The sequence below is a fragment of the Pagrus pagrus genome (genome assembly GCF_965226575.1).
Source record: "Pagrus pagrus genome assembly, chromosome: 8".
In the NCBI taxonomy this organism is placed as follows: Eukaryota; Metazoa; Chordata; class Actinopteri; order Spariformes; family Sparidae; genus Pagrus; species Pagrus pagrus.
In genome coordinates, this window is record NC_140192.1 from 19,780,481 (window position 1) to 19,802,788 (window position 22,308).

Genomic DNA, 22,308 nt, shown 5'->3' on the forward strand with positions numbered 1-22,308 from the left:
ACTGTGGGATTGAACCTTTCACAATGCTATTTGACAGCACCTACAAGTATGTGGAAATGAAAGCGAGCGCCCAGATTGAACCCTCTTCAAATCCACATGTGGACCAGTTGTGCAGTGCCTCTTTGCATTAGCCACTCAGATTGTTCGCCGATTAAAGCTCCTTATGTCCCTGCCCACATTTTGATCCTACACTAAGACTGCGTTTTTTAAATAACACAGAATCTGCTTATTTTTTCATGAGCAGGAGTTCTTACACTGTCAGCTTTTTTTACGGTAACAAAAAGTGTTATGTAAGGAACTTAACTACAAGGAAAAATGGTCTTCTCCCTCACTACTATTGCCATTTTTATGAGGAAATGAAATGGCTTGACACTCGTAAAACGCCTAAATGTTCCTCCCAGGCTGAGGCAATATAGAGAACACACCGTGGCGTCCTCCCTCTTTTTTTTTTTTTTTTTTCTGGCAGGCCTTAAGGGACAGCAGCTCACAGGTTATTATCACCCTGTGAAAGGTTACAAATCAATACTTGTCATGACAGCAAGTTCCTCTTTTTTTCCAAGTACATCTGAGCTATAAAATGAGAATCTGTAATCTCTTCCTCCTCCCCTCCTCCTTCAAAGCTTTGGACATAATAATCCGACAGAGAGAGAGGGTGATAGGTTTTCTTTTCTTTTTCATACAGTCCGTGGATTTTTGGATTTGTGATATAACTACAGTCTGTGTACAACGTCATAACCAGGACACTGACAAAGCAGATCTGTCTAGATATAGAGTGTAGTGATTATCTGACAATATTTTTGAGGGTGTGCCAGCTGTAGTGACATGCAGAGCTGGATAACATTTAGACAGTGATCATTTACAAAACATATCAGTTTTTAATTAGGGAGGACAGGACAGGACAGTCAGAATTATGAATATTGATTTTTAATATAGAGTGGTTCCATTTGCATTTTTCTTTATCATTCCACATCAGACTACTATGGCGAGCCCTGCTCCCTTCAGGTTAGATTAAGGCTGCATAACATTGATTTTGATTATCATTCACTCATCATTCTGTCAATCAACTAATTGACTAATTGACCGTTACACACTGACCGGGCAAAAAAAAAGTCACACACACTAATATTTCATTGGATCGCCTTTAGCTTTGATTACTGCACGCAATTGCCGTGGCATCGTTTTTTTTGGCATCCTATTGTTCTGATTTTCCGGCCTTCAGCTCCTGTGTTTTGAATCTTTCTCACTGCTTTCATCAGTGTCATTTTCAGCTATAGCAGGCAGCTGCTTTCAGTGTCGAAGCTCCATTGAGTGCCACTCTGCAGTACCTGCCCAACACCAAATGGCAGACAGACAAAGAAGGCAGCTAGTTGGTGAACATACTGAATAAACATACTGCATTTTGCAGCTAAAGAGCAGATTTTTCCCTCCGTTGGAGACAAGACCAGACCTAAAGAGAGTGAATGGATATAAACTCATCAGGTAGACAAATCGCTACTATGACTGAATACTTACCTTGTTCTGTGTCTGCTCGATCTGTAAGGTAGCAAGTAAGCAAAACAAAATATGAATGCAGGTTCAAAAACAATGACAAATCTGCTACTTAGTTTTGATGAATACTGTCTGCCATAACTGAGGCCAACAAAGACTCACAAGAACAGTGCACTGCTCCTCCGGGCACAGAGTCATATCTGACCTTGCATTATGTGTCATAGTTAGAGCCTGACCGATATATCCACTGGTCGATTGATGCTTCTGTTGTTAGCTCTCCAGATATCAGCTGGGGTGGAAACAAAGTCTACCTCAGTAAGTGTGGCCTTTAATTTAGATTCTATCACTGCATATTCTCTCTCGAGGCACCTAGCAAACGTATTGTCTGTGGCAGCTTGACATTGCATTTCAGGGGTATTTTTTTCTATAATGCGTCGAAATGAGGATGAGTCAGTTGTGAACATTTGTAACATCTCCTCCACAATATATCCAGTGACGAGCTTCTTTAGATTTTGTCCACTTAACGTCTCTCCAGTATCTGTTGTTTAGCCAGAGTCCATACTGCTTCACCGGCAGCAGACCCCTCACTGTTTTTTTCAACAAGTTTCACATTGATGTGCTGATGTATTAGATCCTCCAGTCAATTAGATGTTGTTTTTTTGTGGTTGAAAGCGTTTTGGTGCTTGCACAAAGTTTGCAATGGACAACAATGTTCTTCGCATCTTTGACTGAGAAAAACTCAAAATAATGACAGTACCTCTATCTGTTGAGAGTGTACCTCTCTCCCTTATCCTCCATCCTTCGTTCAGTTGTTTGACTAGTAGCCGACATGACCTGCCACGCCTAAGGGTGCAAACAAACCACATTCTGGCAATACATTTATGCAGTGCTACTTACTTATTACAAACTGTAATATAATAACTGACTGGGAAATTGTAATCCTGTACACTGCTTGTTACTGAGTAAAGTAATAAAATTACGGTAAACACTGCTCATCACAGATGTGTTGGTATTGGCGTATAGCTTGCCCTTTTGTCATGTGATGTTCCTTTGTAATGCGCGGTATGAAACTTTTTATATTGCGTTGGACCATTTTTTCAGTCTGCCATGTCGTACTGCATTGTTTTCAATAGTTTTTATTCAGTTACTATAATCTAAATTGATCATCTGCTCAATGACATCTTTCCTTTACTCAATTGCAAACATGCGGGGAATGTGTGTGACAGTTTCACACCTCCGCTGTCCCTTTCATGTAACCTGTGTCTGTCATCTCTCCTCCATCATCTCTGTCCTTTAACCCTTCCCCTCGCTTGTTGCCATAGCCACACTATCAACTGCTGCCAGCATATGGGAGGTGATCGAGTTGAAAATTACATATCTCGCTAAGATGAAATCTTGCTGCACAGGGATTTTTTTTTTTAAACACAGTGCAAGGATTTGCTCTCATCCTGCACAGTAGATGTGACTTCCTAGCCTTCACATTTCCTATTCCATACTATCACTCTGACTGTCGATTTCTTTATCACGCTCCATTTTCTTCATCTAATTTTTTTCTGCTCTCTGTCAGTAAAGATTTGTATGTTCTGGATGGTATTATTTCGAGGTTCAGCAGGTATTTTGTAAAAAGGGGAGCTTCCTCATAGAGGTGACAGGATCTGTTTTGATTTAAGGATTTATATATGAAGATAACTTGTTGCAAAAAGCAATTTCAGAACAGAAGGAAGACACATTTTAAGATATTAAAATGCCCCTAGGAGATTTTGGATAAGATTTATTTTTAGCAAAAAAATCTGGAAATTTCCAGTTTCTTTTAATAATCCTCAACACTTTCCTGAGTAATTTCCTCTCCTGTGGAGGTCTGATCATTGCAGCGTTGCTTCTCGGCTTAGGGCCCAGGCCAAACTGACAGGTGTAGGAGTGTTAGGAAAGCCTTGGTGGAGTTAATTTGGATTAACAGCCTTGGTGCCGAAAAAGGAGGCGTTTTAACTGTGGGCTTTATCTTCAACACTGTTCTTCACGCAGGATTCAGACATCCCTCGTGTATCTGAGAAAATGCCTGATGTGTGGGGTCTAGCAGCTGGCTCTGTTGCTTAATATGCTTCTGCACTAGACTGACATGAGTCAAGGCTTGATGATGTATGACAGTAACAGAGTCATTGATGGGGAGCAGTCATAGCCAAGTGCTCTGAAACTGGCAGGCAGACGTACAGGGCTGACACCACCTGAATTAATCTTCACACTGCATACATGGTGTGTACATGGTTCATTATCATTTAGTTTGCATGCTCTCATATATTTGAATATTTAAACCTACTCGCCAGGAAATCTACAACTCCCCACACTCAGATGTATCAGGTCATAATTGAAGGTTTTTAATTTGTGCTTTTGCTTGCATGGGACCAGGTAGAGCCTCGACAGCTCCTTGGCTCTGAAGCTCCATCCATCCATTGCTAATGAGGTAGAGTGAGTGAGGCTTGTAGCAGCCACTGACTCACCCCGCCTGTATGCACTCCCATGAAATGCCCACAGTTACTTTCACCTGCATTCCTGTTGGCTGGGTGCCTGTTTGAATTTGGTGATGCATGGGATGTTTATGGGCTGCTATTCCAGGAGGTGCCTCCCTGAATTTATCATTACTTGGATCAGAGCAAGACTTGACCAGCGCTGGTTCATGCAAAGGCAATAGTGTGCAGTCTGAAATACCACTTTGCAATCATTAAACGTGCATTGATTTATGTGTTTGGCCTGTTCAGAGCAGCAGAAGAAGCTGAAAACACATTTGTATACTTTTAAACATCCAGCAGACATGGTACAACATTAGTATTCAATTGGAGACGTGTTTTTGGTAACAAATACAGAAGCTTTGGTCAGTGACCTTAAACGTCAACTATGAATTCAAGTCCAATATTCGCTGTCTATTTAGCCCTGTTTTATTCTCCACCACTTTATCTGTCTCCTGGTGCTCGGGAGGTAGCTTAGTCTTAAATGTAACTTTTTGTTCTAACTTCATGAAGATAGCAGTTCTTTATAAGTATGCAGAGACTAGAGGGAAAAGGAGAGCAACTGGATGAAAATAATAGAAAGAACTGGTGAGTTCTGAGATTAGTTGAAGATGAGCACAGGCATGCATTGACCGCACACAGTCTGTTGTTTGCTAGGTTACAATTGAAAAGCTAACATTTTTACAGTTAGTACATTGATTGAACAGCTGCCTATCGTCCACACCAAAAGTTAATGGGGTCTATTCTGGTCAGAGGCCCTTCCTCCATCCAAGTTTTATGGAAATCCATTCAGTAGTTTTTGTGTAATCATGCTGACAAACCAACCAACAAACAAATGAACAAAAACATGACCTTTTTGGTGCAGGTTATAATGATATTGAATATTGCAGCTTTATACAGTCAGTAACGAGCTTTCCAAGGGTAAGAGACTCTGATCAATTGAATTTTACAGTCAGCATCAAATGTATTGTATCAGCAACTCAACATATCAACAGTTGATTTGTTTTTCCATTGAGATTTAAGATCAAATGGTCACATATTTTACCAGCAATCATGGTTGAAACCCAAAATGAGTGATTCATTTATCTCAAACGTCATTGAAATTGAATGCAAACTAGTCTGTCCACCTGCTCCTGTGTACGCTCATGAACAGCCAGGCCCTGCAATCCCGCTTTGCACGTTCAAGACATCTGGCAGCTCAACAGGTTTAAACCCATATCCTCTGTCTAATATGCATGTAAAGCTAAATTGTCTTTTGAATTCGCTCTGGTGTTGTGTGATAGGGCAAGACGGGCTAACAGGTTGCAAATCATTCACCCGGCATCAATGTTGGAAAACCATTCAAGATCTCCGCCATCTGGACCATCTTAGCTGAGGCAGAGTTCATCAGCTGCAAATATGTGATAGAACATTTGTAGTACTCTATGTCAGGTATGTAACAGGTGTTCATTGGATTAACGTAGAGAGAAAAGATAGACTAGATACCCAGAGATAAAGGTATCAGAGAAGGGGAAGGAAAAGATAATGGTATCCTTACATAAGTTCTTGTAAATGTATAAGCCCTGACAGATTTGGCTTTCTATTTGAATATGCTTGAGAAACAAAAGCATAATAAATATGAAGACATTATTGTTGGCTTAAAATAATTCTAGTTTACTGCTCAGAAAGACTCATGGTAAATTTTCATAATTTGTGTAAATTCATGCAGGGACACAGATTTCCAACCAATTTCTCTTACGAATAAATATGTGCAGATATTGAAGGGTAATGGTTCTAAATATTGGATATTAAAATGTTATTTTTATAGTTTGTAGTTCTGAGCTCATTAAAATATTGAATAAATGTTGAGGATGGGATGAAACTTCTGTGCAAATGGATGGTTTTTAATATTGTAGATGCTGCCTCGGTGCCTACAATTTACAGATCATACTTTTAAACTCAAATGTAGAAAGTGTTGAATTCAGTCACCCACACAGGCACAAGTTACGAAATATGGAAATGTGGAAAGGTATGAAAATGTTTTAGTGGTCAAGAGGTGGTGAAACATTTGCAGCATGACTGTTTCGACCCCTTCAAGCCAGATATTTTAACTGTTGTTTTAGCCACTGGTTTCCTCTGAGGACATACTTCTGCTGTTGAACTTGGAACAGGCCTCTGCATATTTCTATATGTATGTTTTTATAGAAGTAATGTAGTGCAGGCTATTCTCCTCTGCCGTAGAGCCCAGGGTTATTGTTTTTCTTATTTAAGATACTGGCTGTTGCATCAAGCATGCTTACATTAGATGATATGTCAGTTTGTGATTACAATCTTTCTATAAATGAAAAAGCAGATTTTTTCTTATTAAATTTTGGATTAGGATAATGTAGACAAAGAAGCAAAAAACATGTCTTAAACCAAACATGAGCCATGTAGGGAAAACTGTCCTCAAGGAACTCAAAATTGTGGGAATCATGTGGCGTACAGTGATAGCTGAACAGTTGATATACCACTGAAACTCTTTGTTGAGGATTTCTGACCTTTAAATATAATTCTTGTTGTGAGAAACATCACTCATCCAAGGTTTATCACTACTTGGCCTGAGGTGTCTGAGCCTGAGTGACATATAGATGAACGCACAAACAAGCAATGAGTGGACACACATCCATCGTTCCTGTCTGGATGTTAAAGCGATGTGAACACATGTCAGAAAATGGTTGCTGCTGCCACACAGAAACATAGGATGTCCTGATAAGAGATAATAAAACATGATACTTAAATGATCCTAGAATGGAAAATGGGACATTTCCAGCAGCATTAGTAACATGATACAACAGAAAAAGGGTTATAAATATATTAAATGCGGGGTTCTTCTATTGGCCTACTTAAAGTTTACTGTTAGTCCCCTCTTTGCCTTAGTGGGTCACATCCAACTGCTTGTCACTCATCGTGATGAGTTGTGCATTGAAACAATGTGTAGCCAAAGGCTGAGGTAACCTGTATAAATAGTGTTCGGAAAAGCTTGACTGTTTAATTGGATTTAATGACAAATGCAAACAGAAAGTTTCCCTATTCTTTAATAGTCAAAATCAACCAAGCTGTATAGACATTGTTACAAGTAATGTAAAAGTATTCAGCTTACATACAGTATTGATGTAAAATTAATGTAGTATTAATGTAAAAAAGTAAAGTAAATATTCAATTTCAATGATGGGCTTCTACTCAGAGCTTTAAATTCCTGTGTGGTGGTGATTAAACTGTTCATCGACAGTGTCACCTTGTTGAATTGAATAATAGTCAGCCGTATGATAATGTGTGCTTCTAGTTCACATGCGGTTACACATGCTGCGATGCTTTCTCGCTGTGTTTACTAATATGTTTTTGAATCTGTGTCTGTATGTTTGTATCTGTACTCGACTGTACTAAACGGATACTGTGGATATCACGTGTGTGTTTGCTTTTATTTGTATGCTTGTGTTTTTCGGTGAGAAATGCTGAGCGAGTGTATGACTGAGCGAGATAGTGAATGAGCGAGCGGGCAAGTGCCTGAGCAAGTGACTTAGCTGAGTGTGTGGGTGAGCGACTGAGCAAACGAGACAGTGTTTGCATGAGTGTGTGAATGAGTGAGTGAGTGAGTGAGTAATTCATTATTATTGATGCAGTGTGTTTTCTCTCAGTGTTACTGTAAGTGTTGCCGCAATGTGTTTAATGATGTCTGGCAGCCAAAGGTCTGCAATCCGGTATAATAGAGCATGTTGTTGCAGTAACTGGTGTAACAGTCTGAGTAGCTGCTCTGCCCACAGCTCTTAGCCTCACTACACGCTGCAGTGATCTCTGCTCACATCCCTGCTCTCCCTGAAGAGATGCTCGGCTTTTCTCCGGCCTGTGCTAGATCTTTGCCATGGATGACAGGGCAGGAGGAGCAGCAGCCAAGGCAGGCTCTCGCTCCATCACCTGACTCCTGCAACTCTAATGGGGGAGTTATGCAGTCTTCCTGACACTGGCAGAGAGAATTTGCTTCATTTCTGCTCTGCTCGATATGCAAAGTGGTCTGGTGAAGTGCCAAAGTGCCAAAATGTGTTATAGTGCTGTCGGGTGAAGATAGCATAACTTCAGTCTTGGGTGCTTCTTCTTATTCTCACTTGAATCACTCACTCGACAATTTATATTTTACGCACCAAAACAAAGCTGTAAATTGTATTCTTATGTATGCCATATATATTTTTATTCGTTGGTATTGCATTCATTGGAAGCAAGTTATGGAGGGATCTCTTGAAGGTCAAGTGTGTGGGATTTAGTGGTATCTAACAGTGTATAAAATACCCCTTTCTTCAGCCTCCCCCAGAGACAACGAAAACTTTCTTAGATTCTTAGTTTCAGGTGATTATACACTAATGAAAACATAATCATTAATATAATTTTGCATTTCTGACAATAGATCCCCCTAAATAAAAAAACTAAAGTACTTTTACTTACATTTATTTGATAACTTTAGTTACTAGTTACTTTGCAGTTAGCCTCCTTATATACCCATTATTTTAATGCTTTAGTACATTTTATATCAGATACTTTTAGACTTGTATTTTTATGATACCTTTATTTTTACTCTTAAAAGTCTTTAAGTATGACTTTTGGATACTTTTTACAACACTGGTCTGTGATTTAGGCAACAAAGTGCTTTGATTAAGGCTCAGAGAAGATACTTTCAGCTTGTGAAACTATCGCAACATTTTAATGATAGTATTCACTTTGGTTAAGAGTAGGGAAAGATTTGGTTTTGGTTTTATGTTCATGTACATAGATACACATTTTCATTTCAAACTTGTGTTGACAAAAATGTGTTCAATTCTTGCCCATCTACGTGAATCTTATTGATAACATTTCATCAGTATTTGATGAACTGCTGTGACGTGAAGTTCAGTAGTAGCTATTGTCACATTCCTGCATTGTTCCTGCGTTGTTAGTTTGTGTTTCTTCCTGGTAAAAACATCCCATTTTCTCTGAAAACCAGAAGTTGACCCGCTCTGACAGGGTTATGAATACTTTCAGAAATGGAGGAGTCATACATTCCTTTCATCCTCTCAGGTCTTTGCAGGATTACACATCACAGCGTGTTCTGTATGATCAGGGGGAAGACCTCTTAGTGGCTGGGTGGATTCATACACAGCCTCCCTCTAGAGCTACATGCTTCCTCGATCTACAGGGGTCCCTGCGATGCAGAGGAGAAGCCAACTGACTTAGAAATATGAACTGCTGCCTCCTCTGGCTCTTTAAAGCTCAGTCAGTACACACAGACCCATTTGTTTTGGGCTCACTCTATAAAATCTATTAGCAGACCAGCTCTATGTGTTTCACCTTGTTTTTTATGGTTTCTGTCCTCAGCATGGGGCAGCAAGGACAAAGCAAAGACAAACACCGCCTTTCCTTGCGCTATATTGAACTTGGCATGCAAAAGCACGGAATTTGGATCCGCTGATACTAGAGCTGTGTGTGTCTGCGGTTCAGAGTGTGCTCCACAAGCATAAAAAATGTGAACACAAGTCAGCTGCCTCACATTCCAGGCAAGCAAAATATGTTGTACTACACTGAGAAATCCCCCGTCTGTTCCACGCTGCTGGAGCTACGTTTGATGATTCTGCAACATTTGCAAGATAAGCCGACTAATTAGTGTTAAACACCTGAGCACCAACAATAGCACCTCTCTGTTTCCTCCAGCCATGATGCAGCAGCAGCAGAAGAAATCTGAGCTGCTTCTTTGCCAGTGTGTTGGAATGTTTTCACACCCATAGAGGGCAGCTGCGCTCTCCACAATCTCTCCTCTTTGACTAATGGAGTAACAGACACACACACATAAGAGGGAGATATATAACGCAAGCTATCCAAAGAGGTGGTGTGTTTTCCTGTGTAACTGGCCTGGCTTGCTCACAGTGCACAGAAAGAGTCAATTTCTTCTATGTTGTTTATGGTTTCAGCCTGTTGGAGTGTGTGTGAAGCAGCATGCGAGCCCTTAATGAAGTCGGGCATATGCCAGAGACAATACACAGGCTTGTTTTGATGATGAGCTCCCTCATACTTACTTTGTATCTCCTGTTGTTTGTGTCTCCTTCCATATGAATCCTGCTCAACTAAAAGCTTTTTAAAAGCTGTCAACATGGCTGAGTTTGAGATGCAGAAGACCAACCATTGATTACCGCTGCCTTAAATGAGTGGGGGTAATGGATCATAACGCAGAAACAGTTGATTCGTCACACTGGGGCATTCAATGTAGCTCCTTGAAGAGCTCTGGCGATACAGTTTGTTCAGGAAAAAAGATTGTAGATGTAATATGTTTTTGTCAAGCAGCAGAGGCCGAGAGAGGGAGAGACAGGGAGAGAGCTGGCATGAAATCAGCTCTGTGTAGTCAGGTTCCTGGCAGACACTGGACTGTAATAAACCAAACAATATCACATTAACACTCGAGGTCCGCCATTAATGGGCCCAGCTTTGGCCAACAGACGAGAGCGAACATACCCACACACACATTCACACATGTGCACTGCACACGCGCCGTAAGTGCCCACTGTCTCTCCACTGACTATTTAATTCCGCGGCTGATAATTATAACTGTTATCTGTTGCCTCTGAAAAATTATTGAGCTTGTCAGCACCCATTAATTTACTCTGTATCATAAATTAAGTGGCGCGGGCTGCGTTTTATCCACTACTTGCTGGAGTAAATGGAGGCAGTTTTTCCAGAGGCTAAGTCTGCTTTAGTGTACTGTACATCACACATGACAGACTTTTGTTCTGCTTCCCTGTTGTTTAAAAGCCTGGAGAAAATGAGTCGGAGATAAATTAGCCACAGTCGAATCTACGCAGCTCTGAACCGGAATGAGACTATGTCATCTGAGCTGAGCGTTGGAGCTGTGGGTTTACATGCAAATGAAGAATCAAATCTCTTCTTTTCTTTTATGATCTTTGTCCTAGAAAATGTCAGTTTATGTTTACCCTGGTATCCTCACTCTGCCATGTGTTAGAGCAGAAAAGTTGTTGTCCAAAACCAAAGCTGAAGGGACCATTTATCAGCGACCTGTTACAGACTGCTGCCACCATATGTCCGAACTTCAGCAGCAACATGATTGGTGCTCGAGCTAAAAATGAATCATGTACTTCAAATCAGCCGGTGAACAACAGCATAACTATGTGGCTACAGGCAGGGGAGATAAACTCAGGATTTATAGGCTTGTTTTGTGCATTGTGCATCTCTGAGAATAGCTGTCAGTCAAAATGCTAATACTTCCTGTAAATGCTGAATGTCTTGGGTGGAGAGGGGACAACAATAGGGACCTTCTTGAACCTCAAATCTGCACAAATTGTTTCACGTGTACACTGTCTGACTCAGGGTTTAGTACATCAGAGTTCCAGGCAAGGTCTTAACACAATATTTGAGTCTGTTTACTTGCTGTGACACCTGTTTCAGGGAGGTCAGAAGTCAGCCGCAGAAAAGCACCCAATGAGCTCATAGAGGCCAAGCAACTTTCTCCATTTTCATCGACGTTTTGGCAGGATGGAGACTTTTACCGAGTGTAACATGTTGAGTGTCAGGGTGAAAGGTGAGATCCAACCTGTGCATTTTATCAGTCCATCCCTGAGGCAGCCACTTGGAGTATCCACTTCTACTTACCTGTATGTCTTTGGACTGTAAAAAGAAAACCAGAGCACTCAAAGGACACTCATGCAGACCTGGGGAAAAGATGGAAGCTCCAGACAGAAAGGCCTTAACTTCTGCTGTGCCACCCTTACATCAGGCAAAGAAAATTATTCTTACTTGACATCTCGACTGAGTTCAGAGTAGGGCCAACTGGTAGGATCCAGAACACGCTAGAGAGATCATATATGTCATCTAGCTATTGATCCCGCTGGAGGAAATGTTGCTGGAGAGAGGGATGCACTACCTGCTTAGCTTGCTGCCATCCCAATGAATGGATGGCTGGAAATTAATTCATATGTCAAGGTGAAATATGTGGTTCTAGAAATGTGTTAATGTAGTGACTACATGCAGAGGTAGTTGATAAACTACTGTAGCTGGTAAGATAACCGCTCACATGCTAGCCTGTATTTTTTGTTTCTTTATTTTCTCTGTGCTGGGACAATTTCAGGGGTCAGTATAGAGGATTTTGAATCGGGCGGTCAGACTGGAGCACAAAGAGGAAAAAGGGGTTAAAAGGGTGATAAACGGCATATTATTGATAGTTAAATTGTTTGTTCATTGTAAGGACTGCCATATATACAATTTACCTAACACTTGTAACCCTAAATGAACAATAAGCAAACATCATAATGCTTTAGTGGCACCAAGGACAACCTGACTGCATTATTTAAAAACGAATCATAAATCTCTGTCGCAATAAACGTACCTTAACAATGTAATTTCTTTTGCAATAAAGATATGCATCAGCCTAAATATGCTGCCAGTAGAAGGTGATGTGATTTGTATCTGGAATTAGGCTTCTGGAAACATGAAACACTGATGTTTGGGCAGAAGGACAGATATATGTGCAAAGAGGCAACAAGTAATTTATAGCAGTTTAATATGTTTTCCATTATCACTTCCATTGTTACTTAATTTGCTTTTCTTAAGTAGGCAGAATGGTTGCATTCAGTAAGTCATATATACCATGGGCACAATAATACTACTCTAAGCATGATTGCGTGTTTGCAGTTGCAGGACAGAATGGAATATGTGGATTAACCAGAGGAAAGTTTGGAGTCTGCTTAAATTTAAACAACTCTGACTTTCATGAGTGCAGTTGATTCCAACAGAGGAGCTATAAACTCTCTGAATCTGTGTGTAATTTCTTATCAGTCTGGCAGGTTAAAAGCACTGAAGGTAAAGGATTGTTAATTCTTGGGCTATGCAAGAGGATTTAAATAAAGTATGAATTTTCATGCTGTGTGGTCCACACGTAAATGCACACTACACCTGTCTCAAACTGAAGGCTGCAGATGAAGCACCAGTATTAGTCACCACCCATTTAACATAGACTGCTGTAAAAGTGCGTTAAAGATGTATGGGTATTCAGTTGTATTGTACATAGATGAATTGCTTAGTAAAGTGAAAGAGGCAAAACTCAACATATATCAAAGTTATCTACTTGTGTGTGCCTCTGCAAACTAAAAAACACATAGGGAAAAATCCCCATGTGCCATAATTTGTGCAATCAACTAGTACAGGCCTTTCAAGCATCATAGTTGCTGACTATCTAACAATACAACAGATTTCTTTTAAATGTGTTTGGGTTGACAGTGAGTGAACAGTCCTCCAGGATTTGGATGGATAAACAACCACAACTCTTGTTTCCAGAGAGAAGGAGAGCATTGATGCTGTTTGACAGCAAGCACAGACTGCCTGCCACTAAACTCCCTCATGTGGGAGAACCACAAGATGTCCACTACTGCTCCCTAAATCCCTATCAACACATCCTTTATCCCTCTCTACATACTTATTTCATATCCTTCTTGTACTTCTTTCCTTTTCCCACCATTTTTTTCCCTTTCTATCTTTTTCTTTGACTGTTCCTGCCTCCATCTTCTTCCCACCACCTCTCCCTCTTCTGGAAGCCTGCAGACACCATTTAAATTGGATGCAGCTTGTGTAGCTGATACTGTACAACACTAACGAAAAGTGAAAGACGTAAGATTTATTTCTCTGCCTGCAAACAGACAGTAGTGTCACATCCTGGCTGTGGTGGGGAGATGTTTGGCTGAGCGACCTGTGAATGGCTTAAACAGTTCTTAGTGTGTGTGTCCCTTATCCAAACTTGTGAGGCTCATTATCTGAGCAATGATTTCTAAAAAAAAGCTTGACAGCCACTGTGCGACACCATCTGCCATACATTACTCTACAGTTTGGCCCGCTTTGCTACCCGGCAAAGGAAGTCATCTCTGAAAGACTAAAACTTCACAGCTCACTTTGAGCCGCTTGGCCCATTTTTCTGTCTACCTCTGCCTTCGCTCTGCTCCTGCTCTCTCATTGTCTTCTCTTTGTGCTTCCATCTTGACAGCGTTCAGCCTGTGCTCTGCCACAAAGACTAATAAAACCAAAAAACATATTATTATATTATTTGATGAGTGGAGCAGCCTTTGTCAGTTTATCCACCTGCTGCAGCGCAGCGCTGATATGATTCAGCACCATGTGGTTTGTTTACCTTTATGTAATAGTTTGGGCTATTTATGCAGCTTCAACTTTGGAAGCTGCCACACTGAATACCAATCTCCACTGTAGCGCTGCAGCGCCGCTGCCTCTGTACGGGTATTTACCGCTCCTGGATGTGTCCCAGCCTCAGATATATGGCTGAAGGCTTAAATAGATGTCAGAAAGGTCTGCACTAGCACTTTCTATTGGGAGAATTCAATATGGTGTAACTTTGTTGGGTGGGAACGGAGACGTGAGGTGAAGTGGGGCTGAGAATATAAAAGGACCGAAACAGACTGAATGTGCAAAATATTCTGAACATGATATTGAGTTGCAGCCTCTTTTGTGCAATTCAAAAATCTAACTCAGCCGCTTCTCTTTTGTGACAAGCATAGATTTTGCAAGGCAAGTCAATAGGGAATAATGACTTTTGCCTGAAGTCACCTTAACGCTGTAAGAATATTTTCATTTATATATTTGACTCAGGAATAACTGCTTGGAGACAAATTCCAATCACCAGTAGTGACATAGCAATTAAATATTGAATCTTAAATGTAGGAAGCCAGACAGGCTGGTTGCAAAGGGAGGGGTGGGTGTGAGAGTGTATGAGTGTGTGCTGAAACTCAGGGACAATACAGTAGATTTTTGTTTGCATTTCTGAGTGCCACAGACAGGGGGTCGGGGCGGGGAAGAGATTCCACGGAGCATTAAGTCCGTCTGAATGGGTTTTCACTCTGTCAAAGCACGCTGCGCTCCAGTTTTTATAACAGCGTTGAATCACCATTTCCATTTCTCTAATTCTTTCCATCTTTTGTTGCAGGCAGCAGACTTGGCAACTATTGTTTGACACATTGCTTGTGCCAGAGAAAGCTGTGTGTGTGTGTGGATGAGTGTGTGTGTGTGTGTATGGGAGAGTTGCGACTGGCTAATCCATAAGCCTTAATAGGAGACTGCTGCTTTAACACCATATCAAGTGGAAGTGTCCACATTTGTCTTTGCCTGTTATCTATATCCCAACCTAACAAAGGTGAAATAGGAGGTTAACTCACGACTCATTTAGCTGCTGTCTGATTGACTCAAATCTCAAAAGGCATTATTTTTCTAATTGACAATCAGGCATTGTGTTTTTATCATGTGTTGGGATTTGAGAGACTTATGCATTAAGAAGACTATAAGTTAAGAACAGAAAACTGAAATGAGTGTTTCGAGGGTTTTCTGCAACAGCAGCAATAAGCTTCTTATTAATCTGTGCGCCCAAGATAAATGAATATTTTATGTTTGAAGATGGAGCAGGAGACAATAGGTCATAAAGTCAAACGCAAACGTATCTGTATTAAATTTGTTCCATAGTTTGAAGAAATTGGATCCACAGTCTGCAGAGAGTCATTTTCACACTGAGGGAATCTCGCCAGAAACTTTTTCACTTCAAAACCATTGAATTCAGCCTTTGAGGCACTTTTACTAGTTCCCATTATGCTTCTGCTGAATTATTTTTTGAGGAAAATCAATTCAATCAAGGTGAGCTTTGGAAGGGGCGCTTCAGTATTAACATTCATAAGAATATCAATCAGCCAGCCACTCTGGGTGGGTAGAAAGAAGAGGGAACAAAAGTTCTGATGGCTTTTCCTTTCTCCCCAGAGGGGCTTTAATTCTGGTTGTTTCTCACTGAAATCCAGTAAGACCCCCTCCACCCCCCCTACTCCCCTACCCTCACTATCCCTTGATCCCATTAGCAGTGAAATCATGGGACCTCTGATCAACCATGCAAGGTCACTGAGTCATTGACAAAAGACACCGGCTAAAGTGATCGTTTCTTGGCAGCAAGGGTCCAGTAGCCTTCGGATAAATGATGGTGTGAAGTTGAAGAGCCTCCCAGCAAAACTTAAATGAGAAGGAAAAATCGTGCTTTCCTTCTTGCCCAGAGATAAATGAGAAGATATTAAGGCTACCACCCTCATGTCTGTGTGCTAATCTCGAAGATAGATTCAGGGGAGTGTTAGCGTTGCTTAGCTTTACTTCTTGAAACAGGCGAACACAACACCCTGACACCACAACTTGTCGATTTTACACTTTGGGTTTTGTACAAATTAAACAAACAAGATATCATTCATGAATTAGCGAACTGTGAGTCAGATTTTGTTTGTGTTGGACAGAGCCAGGCTAGTTGTTTCCCCCTACTTTTAGTATTTATGCTAAACTAGCCTCATATTTAATGTAAAGTCACTAAAATGAGATCAACCTTCTCAATCTAGCTCCTAGCAAGAAAGCATTCTCAAAAGGTAAAGCTATTGCTGTATTCCTTTAATCATTTCAATGTTTAAAACTCAATTTAAGCAGGCTGGCAATAAAAATAACAGATAATACTGTAAATATCACTTTTGTATCACAGATAATAAACATTCATTCACATAATTTACAACTTTGGCGTGGATTTTAGTCATTAGCCCTCTAACACTGTGCATGTGGGAGCACGATGCTTCTGGACAGAATCACATCTGTTAACTCCCTCCCTCCTGTCTGTGTGTGTGAGGAGTAGTGTCATTGATAAAGAAGCCAGATCTCCCTGCAAATGACTTTCACATTATGTCATCTGTCAGTATCAATTAACCTCCAGCCACTAAGTCTGGAGAGGTCTGAAGCCAAGCCCTGCTGAAGCCAAGAGCTACAGACAGGCAGTGAGGATAATCAGGGTCAATGTTGCTAAAAGGTTTGAAAAATAGACAACGCTGCAGGTTTGAGTCCGGTGTCATGTTAAATCAGTGCAACCAGTGATTGTGGAAGATGAAAGGCCTGACTAGTTTGAGTGATTTGTGTCTTTACCTTTATATTTGTTTAAAAATGATCGATCACTCTGTATCTGATCAAGCAAGGTTTCTGATGAAAAAAACATGAATTTTTCCACTGCACAGTGTGTTTTCAGCTGTACAGTCTCCACTACCAACACCACTTACTACATGTGTTCCTATGGTAACAGAGAACATCCTCCCTGGCACTTCAAAATAGTGTTTATCTTTTTGCTCCGTCAGTGATATGCTCTTGCAGTGGAACCCCTGCTGATAGATCTGGATCCAAAATTTCTGCCATTAAACGATACGTGTTTCTCAGCCACAGCTGTGAAACTATAAAAACAGAAACATCTCTCACAGGATGTCCAGTGTAAAGAAATCGATTTAATTCATTTAGTTGGGCAGTTGTCTTTGGGTGTGAGTGCAAACTATATTTACAGTAAATTGTATCATGATACATCAGTGACAGTAGCTTTACTGGTGGGCTAATCTCCCAAAAAGTGCCCCCATGCAGCCGGCTAAATCCAGGGCCCATATGGTCCTGCCTGCCATCACTCTTCCCCTCCTCACCCAGCCTCTCCTCCCAGCAGGTGATCTGACACACACACTGCATGTTCTGGGCCAGGGGTTACACTGTGTCTGTGGTTAACATGCTACATGTACAGGAATGTGTGCTTTGGCTGCAGCTCATGATTATCTTCATTATTTGCATTTTATAAAACCAGGATCAAGTTTAGGTCAGAATCAGCAGTGATTGTTATCCCCAGTGATTACTTTGCAAATATTGTTTATCAGTCGACGATCGACTGTATCCCATCACAAACTTACACCATTTTTACACCAAAATTAGCGCGTTTATTCCTGAACAAGGTAAAACTGCTAAAATTAGTTGATTTGATTGATAGATTTTTTCAGGTCCAGTGATAAAATAGTCAAACAAAGGTTTTTATGAATAACTCTATTTATGTTGAACAAATATTTACTCTAAATAAACAACTATATGGATGTACAGGAGTAGGTTTTAATTACGAGAAACTAAACAATAAAGGCTATTGAGCACAAGTAGTTTGTGTTGTGTTCTGAATGATTTAATTTAGTTACTTGTGCCGAGTAAATGAAGCCACATTGGAAACATATACTCTGAGGAAAAGTTGCAGTGCAGAGACATCCATAGGCTAGGCTTTAAAGCTTTAATTTCCTGCTTATTACGGCATAACACCAGCAGCTACGGGCAACTTTTAACGTGGGCTGTTTTCCTGCATTTTCCTGCTCCTGCTTGAACGGAGACGGTTGAGAAAAGTGTTTACACACAACGTCGTCTGGGACTTCAGTGTGAAAGGAGTTTGAGTCATCATGATTTTGGATAGTTGGGAGAGGATCTGCCTCCAGGAGAAGTAACTGAGTATACTGACAAACATGGTCAATAATATCCAGAAAATATGGTTATACAAAATCAGTGTGATCATGTTGCAGTTGTGTCTAAACAGTGTATTTTGCAGCAGCTGTTGTAAACGCAGGTGTTGGTCCAGTGTGCCCTGAGACTGCTGAATCAAATTTATGCCTCGTCTTGAGTTTGTGCCGTGCACCGCTCTGTACCTGTTTGCCATTACCTGCCCTCTCGCCGCCATGTCAGCTTCCCCAAATACACTGTATGTTAGAACAAAGTCTAGATTTTTTGTCAGACCAGCAGGGGCTGCCTGGCTGTTTCTGCCTGGTCGCTTTCCAGGTGCCCACCAGACTGTGACTGAGGATTGAGAGTGGAGGCTGAACGTGCATGTGTGTGTGTTTGTGTGTGTGTCTGGCTGCTAGAGATGTAGTGGCAGCCAGGCAGGGCAGGCCGGCTCCTCCGACCCCTCAGAGCTTCCATCTGGACCGTGGGGGGCTGTCATTTAGGAGTGCAGGGCCTGAGCGGAGGAGCAAATTGCTTTTTAATCGATCATATTCCCTGTAAAAGCCACTCCCAGCAGCCACTTGCCTTACTTTCCATTCTATTTATGGAGGCTGTCTGCCTCTGACTGCTATATGTGTGCTGTGTGAGTGTGAGACAGAAAAAAACAGAAAGTAAGAGACAGTAAGGGTGAGTTTCATTGACCAGCTCAAGTCAGTAAAAACAGAATCAAGTTTTCCACTCTTCCTCTTAAGTCTAGCCTTGTGTGTGGATGTATTTTTGCTCATTAAAGTCAGAGTACTACAAGGACCTTGTCATACCCATGTGGTTTCTAGATGATATGAAAGCTGATAGCAAGCTGTTTTGATAGCATGCTGTTCCTTTGTATTAAAAGGCAGTGCTTCCAGGGCAGTGAAACATGAGCATCAGACACTGCTCCATTATCGACAAAAAGAAAACCCTCCCCACCATTAAACATCACTGAGCTACAGTCAAATATGTCATGTGCTTTTATAGAGGCCCAACAATGCTGTAATGTGATCGTTTTCCCAGCTCCAGTTTCTTGCATCTATTTTGAGTCGGATGCCCAGTGTTGAGTCTAACACCAACAGGCGCTGCTACTGTGCAGCGTGCACGGGTAATAAATTATGAGTCAGCCCAATGCCGCCACTGATTGTTGGATCCATTTTCTAAGACGCCGTTGTTTCTAACTAATCTGTCCCTTGGGGCCTCTTGTAAAGGAAGTTTAAGTCTGTATGTGCTTGCTCTGTAGAACACATTTTTTTGTTCTTTTCATAAAGCATTGAATCACCCCCTTTGTAAGAACCAAAAAAAACAAAACCTTGAGCTGTAATGGTGTCACATAAAAGATCCTGCAGAACGAGCAATACCAGTGAACGAGGCCGCTGCTTGCAAGCACTCCTGTCAGTTTTCCTTTGCGGGCCTCCTAGGAATTGTAAATGTCGTCACATTCTCAACAAGACGGCTTTTTGCTATTCGCTGGAAATGAGTTTTTTTGGGTGTGCTTTTCTGTCTCTGCAGTGCACCAGAAAATGTTACAGCTATTTATTAGGACTTTGTAGAAGTTGCAAAGGCAGAAGCTTAATTAGAGGATAGCACAGTTGTAAAATCTCATGTCAGGATCATCTGGAACCTTATTTGTAGTTTTTTTTCTTTTGGCTCTGAGTGCTCTGCAGCTGAGGAAAAACATGCAAATACACACATACAAAACAAGCAAATGAAGAAAACAAACAAAATGCATCATGAACAAATACAGTTTATTAGGTGAGGCTTAATTGAAAAGAGCTGAAAGAGCAATTAAATAAAATTGATATATGTGAGGAGGTACACAGTATGTGATGTCATTATTTCAAGGTTGTAATTGTACCATGAGCTACACAGGAGTATCTAGACACTGGTGGTGGTGGTGGTGGTGAAAGGCTAAGGATCTGGATGGATGACAAGTGGAGTGGGACTTTTGATAAGCTCAGGGCTCCCATGGGTCCTGGATGTGATGTGATGGAAACTGGAGATATGTGGGGAGGAGGAGGGTCACGTTGATTTGACACTGAAATGACAGCTTACAGCAGCAGAGAAAGGAAACACAACACGAGTTTGACAGCAATGATATGATTGGCTCACAGAGGTCGTGGCAAGATCTGATTGGTTTCTGCAAAAGAGTGAAGACCCTCAATCAGCTGATTGAGTTGAAAGCGGACAAAGGAAAAGAGAGAGAGAGAATTTACAGCATGAAGACATTCGTCTTGATTGAACTTCCAATGTCTGTGTGTTTTGTTGTGTTTTCTATGTTAGCAGCTTGTTCTGTTCTGTTTTTATACTGTATGTGTTGTCAAATTGTTGAAGTTTGGGGATGATTTCTTCATTTGATTGTTTTTCCTTTAGCTGCGGTGGGTTGAGCCTTCAGGGCTACAAGGGGTGAGAATGTCTGGGCATTCGATTCTCATTCAGCGGGTTACAAAATTGTTACAGGTGAACATAATGTTAGGAATTTGGTTTTGAATGTAAGATTGTTGACTTTTCTGCATTGAGACAAAAACTTTCAAGAGAGAATCTCAATGCATCTAAGTATCGATTTCCCCCACCCCACCCCTAAGGGCTGCTGTAGTATAGTCTTTTATTGGATGCCTGCAACATCTGGCGTCCCTGGCTTCTCCTTGATTGTGACCTTTTACGTGTTAGCTGTACTGCTCAACTAACACAGTTAGGAGAGGGCTACGGAGTGAATTAAAGAGCTCAGAGAGAGGAGAGTCGAAAGAAGGATGGAGAGGCATGGCAGCTACTCAGCCAGAGGTCCTGCCAGTATCTTGTTGTGGTCTCGCCCACTGACCGAACAGGACATGAACCAGACCACCCCATGCTACTGTCTGACTCTGCGGCTGTCCTCATGTACCATTCATAGCTTTTATTCTGAAGGTTCTCTGTTGTTTATCACAAAGGCTCTTCGGCATCTCTCCCATTCAGACTAGTGGCAGACTGATACAGCCGGTGCTGGTATTAAATTATAAATCTGATAGCCGCCAGTCAATACTGACAACCTGTGATATGCTGGAGCTTCTTTCATAACCACAGCTTGTCAATATGTTGATGTTATTATTAATGTAAGATACCTGGCCAAAGAAACTGCCTGGAAGAGTTTTACTCAGCAGCTTCAGGATGTCGGCCTGTATAACCTGCCTCTTCCTGCCTTTAGCCAATAGGAGCCTGATTTTGGCGTAACTGCATTAAATGTCTACCAAATTGGCATTTGACAATGTCCACAGTGAAACATCATGATGTACAGTGACGACAGCCCAACCCCAAATACTTTTGCTTCACTGCAGTTAGAATGGATTCTGAGTATCTAAATATTCATGGCAATTTCTCAAACAGCGCCCTCAGAATAATCTACCTCTCCACTGGCCACTTAAATGCACTTTTCTACTCAGGTAGCAGTCTTCTCTTCGACCTCTCCCAGGAAGAATGCGAATGAACCTATTTCCTGAAATGTCAAAGTTTTCCTTTTCATGCTTCTGTTTACTCAAATTGCACAGAAGTCTTAAATGTCTTTCACTCTGTTTTTCAGGTGTTGTGGCTCTGCTGTGATAAATGTCAACCTGTCCTGATATTTGTATGGGTCTTTCTCCTCAAGCAAAGGTGAGTTCATCCTCCTCTTTTCAAAAAGGTGTGTTGTGGTATACGTTTACCAGTGGGTTTCTATAACAGGTGCTGCACTTACAACTACGAAGTGGTCAGATCTTATTCTCAAATAAATTTCAGGCTGAAAATCCCCAGAAACCTGTCAAAGACAGCACATCAAGTAAGAGTGAAAGCGTTGGATTACAGACATGACATGTGGTTTAATGATGGGCTCATAAACCTTTAAGGTGAGGAATAGATGACTTTGGTGTTATGTTTTTTTAGTCCAACAGTGTATAAGTACAGGTACATTTCAAAACATGTAAAAAGAGGAGATTGTAAAATTGTGCCGGATGTA

At 41.1% G+C, this 22,308-nt stretch overlaps 1 protein-coding gene across 6 annotated transcripts in view; it reads left to right on the top strand.

Annotated features, from left to right (window-relative positions):
* Positions 1-22,308, top strand: part of arvcfb (ARVCF delta catenin family member b) — a 221,669-nt gene that overhangs the window by 26,955 nt on the left and 172,406 nt on the right. For all 6 annotated transcript variants that reach the window (XM_084358983.1, XM_084358981.1, XM_084358979.1 and 3 more), the window contains exon 2: positions 21,898-21,968. The gene's annotated coding sequence lies outside the window, so the exon portion shown is untranslated. The remainder of the gene's footprint in view (positions 1-21,897; positions 21,969-22,308) is intronic.